Source organism: Bos taurus, chromosome 10 (genome assembly GCF_002263795.3).
Source record: "Bos taurus isolate L1 Dominette 01449 registration number 42190680 breed Hereford chromosome 10, ARS-UCD2.0, whole genome shotgun sequence".
Lineage (NCBI taxonomy): Eukaryota > Metazoa > Chordata > Mammalia > Artiodactyla > Bovidae > Bos > Bos taurus.
This window is the reverse complement of record NC_037337.1, coordinates 68,270,960-68,280,671: the sequence shown is the minus strand read 5'-3', so window position 1 is coordinate 68,280,671 and position 9,712 is coordinate 68,270,960. Positions and strand designations below refer to the sequence as shown.

Here is a 9,712-nt window from a genome sequence, read left to right as displayed (position 1 = left end):
GTGAGAGTTTTACTTCTTCTTTTCCAATTTGGATTCCTTTTATTTCTTTTTCTGCTCTGATTGCTGTGGCTAAAACTTCCAAAACTATGTTGAATAGTAATGGTGAAAGTGGGCACCCTTGTCTTGTTCCTGACTTTAGAGGAAATGCTTTCAATTTTTCACCATTAAGGATAATGTTTGCTGTGGGTTTGTCATATATAGCTTTTATTATGTTGAGGTATGTTCCTTCTATTCCTGCTTTCTGGAGAGTTTTTATCATAAATAGATGTTGAATTTCGTCAAAGGCTTTCTCTGCATCTATTGAGATAATCATATGGTTTTTATTTTTCAATTTGTTAATGTGGTGAGAAAAGGGAACCCTCTTACACTGTTGGTGGGAATGCAAACTAGTACAGCCACTATGGAGAACAGTGTGGAGATTCCTTAAAAAACTGGAAATAGAACTGCCTTATGATCCAGCAATCGCACTGCTGAGCATACACACTGAGGAAACCAGAAGGGAAAGAGACACATGTACCCCAATGTTCATCGCAGCACTGTTTATAATAGCCAGGACATGGAAGCAACCTAGATGTCCATCAGCAGATGAATGGATAAGAAAGCTGTGGTACATATACACAATGGAGTATTACTCAGCCATTAAAAAGAATACATTTGAATCAGTTCTAATGAGGTGGATGAAACTGGAGCCTATTATACAGAGTGAAGTAAGCCAGAAAGAAAAACACCAATACAGTATACTAACGCATATATATGGAATTTAGAAAGATGGTAACAATAACCCTGTGTACGAGACAGCAAAAGAGACACTGATGTATAGAACAGTCTTATGGACTCTGTTGGAGAGGGAGAGGGTGGGAAGATTTGGGAGAATGGCATTGAAACATGTAAAACATCATGTATGAAATGAGTTGCCAGTCCAGGTTTGATGCACGATACTGGATGCTTGGGGCTGGTGCACTGGGACGACCCAGAGGGATGGTATGGGGAGGGAGGAGGGAGGAGGGATCAGGATGGGGAACACATGTATACCTGTGGTGGATTCATTTCGATATTTGGCAAAACTAATACAATTTTGTAAAGTTTAAAAATAAAATAAAATTTAAAAAATATATATATAACTGTAATTGGCTCTGGCCAGCCATAAATTCAGGGAGGAAACTAGGCTTTTTCTACACTATGAGTAAGTTACCTAGACAAGTGTTCTAATGATCTTGTTTTTATGACAACTGCCTCTGTTCAGGATGTATTTATTGAAAACTTCCTCCAACTACTTCAGAGGTATACTGTTAAAGCAAAAGTATGATTTATTTCTAGCTTTTTGCTAGAGTGAAATACTGCCACTTTTTCTTAGATGGAGGTGGGGAGATGGCCATCCTGCTCTACTACTGACTCTGACTCAGGACAAGATCGGCTCCACACCATCATGTCTCACAGCCCTCATTCATCCAAGCAGTTTTCCCCCAGTGTGCTCGCTGCTCTGCTCCCCATGGTGTCAGCTGGCACTATCTCATGGCCACCTTTAAAGCAGACTCCATCAGGAATTCTGTGCTGTGGTTAACCTTTCTCCCCCTTGGATTGCCCACCAGTCTTGCTGTAATAGAACATCATCCAGGAGATCTACTCTCCAGCATAGTGCTCACAGCCAACAGTACCTAAAATTTTCTAAGAGGATGCATCTTCAGCGCTCTTACCACACACAAGTGCACACAAGATAATAATATTAATAGCAGTAATAATAAAGGAGGCAAAAGAAAAGTAGCCCCTTCCAGAAGGTGATGAATATGTCTGTGGCTTTGAAAGTGATTTATCCTCAAACTCATCAAGCTGTATATAATAAATATGTACGATTTTTTACAAGTCAATCATACCTCAATAAAGTGGTTTTTAAAAACTAAACATTTTTTTAATTAGGAAAAAAAAGCCTTGGGTCATATCTCCTTTTCAGCTAATGACCCAGTATGGCTGGCTGCCAAAAATCACATTATATTTTTCTTCCACCAAGATCACCTCTCCTGATCACAGGCTGGGTAAGAATCAGCCTTCTGCTCACCCAGGAATAAAAGGTAATCATCAAGAGGCATCGTGCTATAAAATTCCATTTTCAGGCTTATAAACTCAAGTTATGGAAAACAGGAACATCCAAAATTAATGGGAATAAAGCAGTACTTTGAGAAGGCATTAGTAAAAGCAGAGCTGGTAACTAGTTTCAGTCTGGTTAAAATCAATATTTTCATCTTTAACAACAAAAGCAAAGAAAGAGTGGCATCAGGAAGCCAGGAATAGGTATTTCGGGAAAAGGATCCTGGTCTTGGAGTTAATGAGTTTCCCTATGCAAGTTCCATGTGTTCAGGCATGTTGATAGCATCACAGGCGTTATTTCAGGACAGCCAGGATGGAATCACAGAGCTACGCAGCGCGTGTTTTGTAGATTCAAGTTTCAGTGAGGATTTCTGCATTTACCCAAAACCCTTTGAAATGATTATCTAAGGATGTAAGCACAATTTTCTACTTCTACCTTCTTGGTGTTGCTGTTTTGGTATATCTCAAAATTTTTGTAACAGCAGTTTGTGACAATGTGATTTGATTGAGTGAAATTTTCCAGGGTGAGTGCATGTAATTCATGTTTTTAAATACATGTTATAAAATGCACGTTGCCTATTAGCTTTCTAGCAATCTCCTAACTCTATTTTCATCCCTTTAATTTTTATTAAATGATTTTCTTTTTCAGCATTATCTTCTTTATTCCTAACTTCAAGGAAATAATTATTTTAATGACCTTGAAAGTGAAATCACTCAGTCGCTCAGTCGTGTCTGACTCTTTGCGACCCCATGGACTGTAGCCTATCAGGCTCCTCCGTCCATGGGATTTTCCAGGGAAGAGTGCTGGAGTGGATTGCCATTTCCTTCTCCATGGGATCTTCCCAACCCTGGAATCAAACCCAGGTCTCCCGCATTGCAGGCAGACGCTTTACCGTCTGAGCCACCAGGGAAGCCCTTAAATGACCTTACTTTCTACTAACCTTTGAAAATATTTTCCCTATCAGCCCCCATCTTTTTAGTTATATTTTCTGCAACAATTCTCTGTAGTGTTGTCCAGAGACATAACAGTTAGCACTTACTGGCTGCTTACTACGTGCCAGGCACTGCATTATCTCATTTAATTTACTGAAAGCACAGTTGTAAATTCTCCTGTTGCTTTTGCTTAGGAGAATTTGCTAAAGCCCCATTTATTAGTGTGAGAATTAGTAGCAGTTTGGGGCTTGGAGTAGACTAAAAACACATTCCACTCTGTATTCAAGCCAGGGGGCTGAACTGGCTGCTGGTCCAGCTGGCCATGGGAAATGTCTGGATGATTTCATTTAACGCCTTTAGAAATACTTCTCACTGAGCTAATTCAAGGAAAATGGCTTGTCATGGATGATATCTGACTATAATAAGCAGCTAAAGTGCTTTCCCAATAAATATTGTAAAATGAAACAGGTGTAAAGCCACAGTTGGAAAATCAGCAGCCGAAGAGTACTGCAAGGATTACGGGCCAACTTTCCAACAGAAGGCTGATGCCTGGGAGGTAGCAAGGACCCATGTTAGCAGGGCATTTCCCCCACCTCCAGTGCTCGCTAGAAATTCATCATTTATTCAAGCATTCATTTAATAAATATTGATACACTACATAGAGGCACTTTTCTGGGTCTTAGCAGGACATGAAGATTAACGCGCTTCAGCCTTAAGGAGTTGCAGGCTAGTGGGATTTAGAGGATCTGGTAGAAGCTCTGGGAAGTGCTGCCAATCCACCTATGTGCAGAACGCTCCCTGCTGTGTGTAGAGAAAACCAAGGTCCCTGAGTTGAAGGAGGTACCACAGGGCAATGAGTCTGGATTGGGTAGAGAGAAAAGACCTGCAAAAGAAGCTGAAAAAGAGCAAGGTGGTGGGTGCTGGGGGCAGGAAACAGCTCCCCTCTGCCCTGGAAGAATACCAGGGTTTAGAGACCTGCAAGGTGAGAGCTGAGCCCAGGCCTGTGGCCTGTGAGGCCCCCTTTCTGTGCAGAGGAGATGGAGCAGAAGGGGTGGCAGGCAGTGGAGGAGACCCAAGGGCATACCTTGCAGGTCAGTCAACTGGCTTCTGTTTGCCTATCAGCCCTGAGACAGGAGTGAGCAACACCCCCAGCATCCAATGCAGAGAGTGGAGGGGCCCAAAATCAGTGTATTCAGCAGAGCTCCAGGAAGGTGGGAGCTGTGGGGTGGAACTGAGGAGCCTTACATGACACAAGGAAAGGAGAGCCAAGTTTGTGAGGAAGTCAATGGCTCTTAAGGGAGAGAATGGGCCCTGAAATTTTCCTAACTCCAACACGTGCATCATGATGGTGGTGATGACGAGGTACTGAACGTGTACTATGTACTAAACCTTTTTCTAGATGCTTTACACATTATCTCATTTAATCTTGATAACAACTGCATGAAGTAAATATTATCCTTACCCCACTTGACAAATGATAAACCTGAGTACGAGAGGCGGCAGAACTCCCCCAAGTTCCCACATCTAACACCCACAGAGCTGGATTTCGAACCCAGGCTGTCTGCCCTGGACTCACTCTGTTAATTACTCAGCAATTTTGCCCCCTCAAAAAGGTAATGCTTCAGAGAAATGAAAATCCTTACACTCATGATGCCAGCCCAGCATCAGTCAACACAAGAATCAAAGATGCATCTCAAAGAGCATATGATCAGGATAGCTCAGCCGCATCATGCTGAGGTGCAGGACATGGCTTTTGGGTTTATTTGCTTCATTCTATCTGACTTGGAATTTGAGCAGAGGTTCACGCTAATGGGGTGAAGATATTAGCAGGTCCTAAAAGCCAGTAGGATAGCTAACCATCCCTGTGATGCTCTATGTGAATGCTAAAAAACATTTTGTTAGGATTAACACGTGGGTCAAGACCAGACCACATTTAGACATGAGCTTCGAATGGCCAGCATCTCTTAAAATTCTAACATATCATTGCCAAGGGTGGAATTACACAACGCATGCTCATTCATTCAGTCGTGTCTGACTGTTTGAGACCCCATAGACTGTAGCCCTCCAGGTTCCTCTGTCCATGGAATTTTCCAGGCAAGAATACTGGAGTGGGTTGTCATTTCTTACTCCAGGGGATCTTCCCAATCCAGGGACTGAACCCACGTCTCTTGCATCTCCTGCATTGGGAGGCGGATTCTGTACCACTGTGCCTTTTTCCAGTAATGCTGTTATATCTTGAATTGGAGTTTAAAAAAACAAGGAAATTACTACTTCAGGATTTCAGGCTTTGGGTGAGGGACAAAGGGAGGAGACTAATGAAGGCATATTTTAAAAATAGTTATGTGCACATAAAAACCTGCACGTGAAAGTTCATAATAGCTCTATTCTCAAGCAAAAGCTTAGAGATGACTCAGATGCCCTACTATAGGTGAAGAGCATAAACTGGTACATCCATACTACTCAGTCACAAAAACGTGAACTATTGAAACATGCCCCCCCCAAGTTGTATGTGCTAATCATTGAAGTCCATTTCTGCGGGGCTGACCACCTATTCTTTCTTTCATATACTCTTAAAAACACTCAGAAAAAAGTGACAATCCCATAATAGTCTGAGAAGCGGAGTGCCTGGGCAGTTTGTGTCAGACATGCTGTCACCAGTGTTATACTGAGTTATGTGTGAGCGCTGCCGTCTATGGGGTCGCACAGAGTCGGACACGACTGAAGCGACTTAGCAGCAGCAGTATGCTGGAGCCAGCTTGTACCTTTCATCTTGTCCCAACTCCATGCTCAGTGACATCATAATGATGCCTAAAGTTTGCTATGGTGGAACCTTTACATCACACATGAATGCTAAGTCGCTTCAATCGTGTCTGACTCTTTGCGACACCACGGACTATAACCCGCCAGGCTCCTCTGTCCATGGGATTTTTCAGGCAAGAATACTAGAGCGGGTTGCCATTCCCTTCTCCAGGGGATCTTCCCAACCCAGGGATCAAACCCACGTCTCTTGCATCTCCTGCATTGGTGGGTGGGTTCTTTACCACCAGGGCCACCTGGGAAATCTCTGTACATGACGGAAATCAGCAAATCAGAGGTCACTTCCAATCCTGAGAGCTGGTTACTAAAGCTTTACCAGCACATCACTGTGGATGAGTCACATGAATAAGTTATTTTAGAAAGTTCTGAAAGTGGGCAGTGGGAATAATCCAAGACAGAGAAATCTAACTCAGTTCATACTTTGTAGCAACATCGCTGTACAATCCCTCACATATCACCACTTGACAATCAGTTCTGAACCAGTCACATTTCTCAAACCAGCAACAAGACTTGAGTGGAAAAACCTGAGAGATCTGAATAACGAAAATATTTCAACTTTAATAAATAAAGCTCTTGCACATTTCTCAGGGACCCATGAAAAATAAACATTTTTGAAATGTTCAAATGTTTCTGAAAGCCTGGGGAAATAAACTGTCGTCCAACACAATGAGACAAGTTGCTGAAAGGGAAAACACATGGGCATGGTTGGCTTTGACTACCTGCAGGTGCCATGTATCCATCTGGAGGAAGGTGATTCAGCACCTACAAAAATTATTGCCTGAGTGCCTTACAAACAATTTGTAATGATCAAAAACTTGTATCTTCAAAAAAGCTTTTGACAACATCCAACACCCTTCTGTGATAAGGAAAAAAATTCTCAGAAAGCTAGGAATAAAGGGGAACTTTCTTAATTTGATACAAAATGTCTAAGAACAAAAACAATCAAAAATGAATGAAAAAAACCCTATACAACTAGAAAGTGAAAGGTGCTTAGTCGTCTTCGACTCTTTGCAACCCCATGGCCTATACAGTCCGTGGAATTCTCTAGCCAGAATACTGGAGTGGGTAGCCTTTCACTTCTCCAAGGGATCTTCCCAACCCAGGGATCGAACCCAGGTTTCCCACATTGCAGGTGGATTCCTTATCAGCTGAGCCACAAGGGAAGCCCAAGAATACTGGAATGGGTAGCCTATCCCTTCTCCAGAGGTTCTTCCCGACCCAGGAATCTGGGGTTTCCTGCATTGCAGGTGGACTTTTTACCAACTGAGCTGTCAAGGAAGCCCCTATAGGACTAACATCATACTTGATAAAGAAACACTGAATGCTTTCTCCCCAAGATTAGGAAAAGGGCTAAATTGTTTCTCTTTCTTACTCAACATAGAAAGTGAAAGTGTTAGTTGCTCAGTCGTGTCCAACTCTTTGCCACCCCGTGGACTGTAGCCCACCAGTCTCCTCTGCCCGTGGATTTTTCAGGCAAGAATACTGGAATGGGTTGCCATTCCCTTCTCCAGGGGATCTTCCCAACCCAGAGATCAAATCTGGGTCTCCTGCATTGCAGGCAGTTTCTTTACTGCCTGTGCCATCAGGGAAGCCCCTTATTCAAAACATAAGACTCTCACAATTCATTCAACATAGTATTGGAAGTTCCATGTTGTAACAGGGCAAGAAAAAGAAATAAAAGGCACTAAGATTGAAAACAAGGAAATTAAAATGTCCCTATTTTCAGATAACATTAGTGTCTTTGTAAAAAAGCCCAAGGAATATACAAAAATAAAGCAGAAAGCAAAGACCTTTCTAGAACTAATAAGTGAGTTCAATAGGGTTGTAGAATATAAGATCAATATTTTTAAAATTAATCACATTTCTATGTATCAATACTAATAATGATATATGGAGAATAAAATTAAAAATGCAATACCATTCATAACAAAGAAAATGAACAGTTGTATATAAACTAGCAAAACATGTACAGAATCTTCATGCTGGAATTTATAAAACATTGAAGAAAGAAATCAAAGACCTAAATAATTGAGGGATATATGGTATTTGTGAATTGAAAGACTCAATATAGATGTAATTTATCCCTAAATCAATACACAGCTTTAATGCAATCTCTATTGAAATCCCCAGCAAGAGTTTTTGTAGATTCAAACAGCATTATTCTAAAACTTGTACAAAAAGGCAAAGTAACTAGAATAGCTAAAAACAATTTTGAAAAATAAAGTGGTAGGAATCATTCTGCTTGATACTAAAGATATCAAATATTAAAGATATTAAAGAGATATATGACTTGGCTCCATAGCTTGGGGGTTAGAGTGCTGGTCTTATAAACCAGGGGTCACAAGTTCAAATCTTGCTGGGGCCTAGGCAGAGTGTCTTTGCCATAAGGAGGGTGATTCTCTGTACTTTGAGCTTCCCTGGTGGCTCAGACAGTAAAGAATCTGTCTGCAATGCAGGAGATCGGGGTTTGATCATTGGGTAGGGAAGATCCCCTGGAGAATGGAATGGCTATTCATTCCAGTATTTTTGCCTGGAGAATTGCATAGACCGAGGAGCCTGACAGGCTACAGTTCATGGGATCACAAAGAGACAGACACGACTGAGCGACTAACATTTTCACTTTCACAATAATCAAGATGGTGTGGTATTTTAGAGGGATAAATGTATAGATCAGTGGAATAGAATACAGAACCCATAAATAGGCCCACACAAATATGTCCAACTGATTTTTTTTTTATAAAGTGCAAGAGCAATTCAATGCAGGAAGGACAACCTTTACAACAGATAGTACTGGAGCAATGAGACATCGGAAGCCAGAAAACAAAATAGAACAAAAAAGGAAGAACCTGGGCTTAAGCCTCTTGCATGCTCAGTCCCTCAGTTGTGTCCGAGTCTTCTCTACCCTATGGACTGTAGACAACCAGGCTCCTCTCTCCATGGAATTCTCCAGGCAAGAATACTGGAGTGGGTTGCCATTTCCCTATCCAGGGGATCTTCCCAACCCAGGGATTGAACCTAGGTATCCTGCATTGGCAGTCAGATTTTTTACCACTGAGCTACCAGGGATTCCCTTATAAAAAATTATCTCAAAATGAATCACAGACTAAATGTATAATTCAAAATTAAGTGTTATAGCTCTTCTAGAATTGGTCTAGTAGGTTTCTGGTCTTTATCAGAAGAACCCCTCAGGAAAAAAAATAAATGTGAACTATAACTTTTAGAAAAAAATGAGAAAAATTGGGGGATGTAGGACTAAATAAAGAAGTCTACAAAAACATAATCTATAAAAGGAAAAACTGATAAATTAGACCTCATCAAAAACTTTCAATTTTGCTATGCAAAAGATCTTAAAAGGATGAAAAGATAGCCACAAACTAGGAAAAAATACATGCAAACCACATATTCAACAAAGGACTAGAATCTAGAATATATAAAAACTCAACACTAAAAAACAAACAATCTAATTAGAAAATGAGAAAAAAGCATTAATAACATGTCACCAAAGAGAATATACAGATGGCAAGTAAGCACATGAAAAGATGTTCAACAGCCTTATCCATTAGGGGAATGCAAATTAAAACTCCAATGATAAATCACCACACACCTTTCAAAGTGGCTAAAATGAAAAACAATAGCAGCACCAAATTCTGTCAAGACTGCATAAAACTGGATCATCCATAGCTTGCTGCTGAGAACAAAAAATAACACTCTGGAAAACAATCTGACAGCTCCACACAAAACAAAAATGTGACTACCATACAATCCAGCAATGACACTCTTGGACATTTCTCCCAGATAATTAAAATTTATGTTTACATCAACATCTGCGTGCAAATGGTCATAACAGCTTTATTCATAATGACCAAAAACTGGAAACAAC

The 9,712-nt window shown here is 40.9% G+C and overlaps 2 non-coding genes across 2 annotated transcripts; both read left to right on the top strand.

The window, feature by feature from the left end:
* The first annotated feature begins 8,124 nt into the window (after positions 1–8,124).
* On the top strand, positions 8,125–8,197 carry TRNAI-UAU (transfer RNA isoleucine (anticodon UAU)). Its single transcript has one exon. It is a non-coding gene; the product is annotated as a tRNA-Ile (tRNA).
* A 759-nt stretch (positions 8,198–8,956) lies between these two features.
* On the top strand, positions 8,957–9,018 carry LOC112448598 (U7 small nuclear RNA). Its single transcript, XR_003036981.1, has one exon. It is a non-coding gene; the product is annotated as a U7 small nuclear RNA (small nuclear RNA).
* Positions 9,019–9,712: the final 694 nt, after the last annotated feature.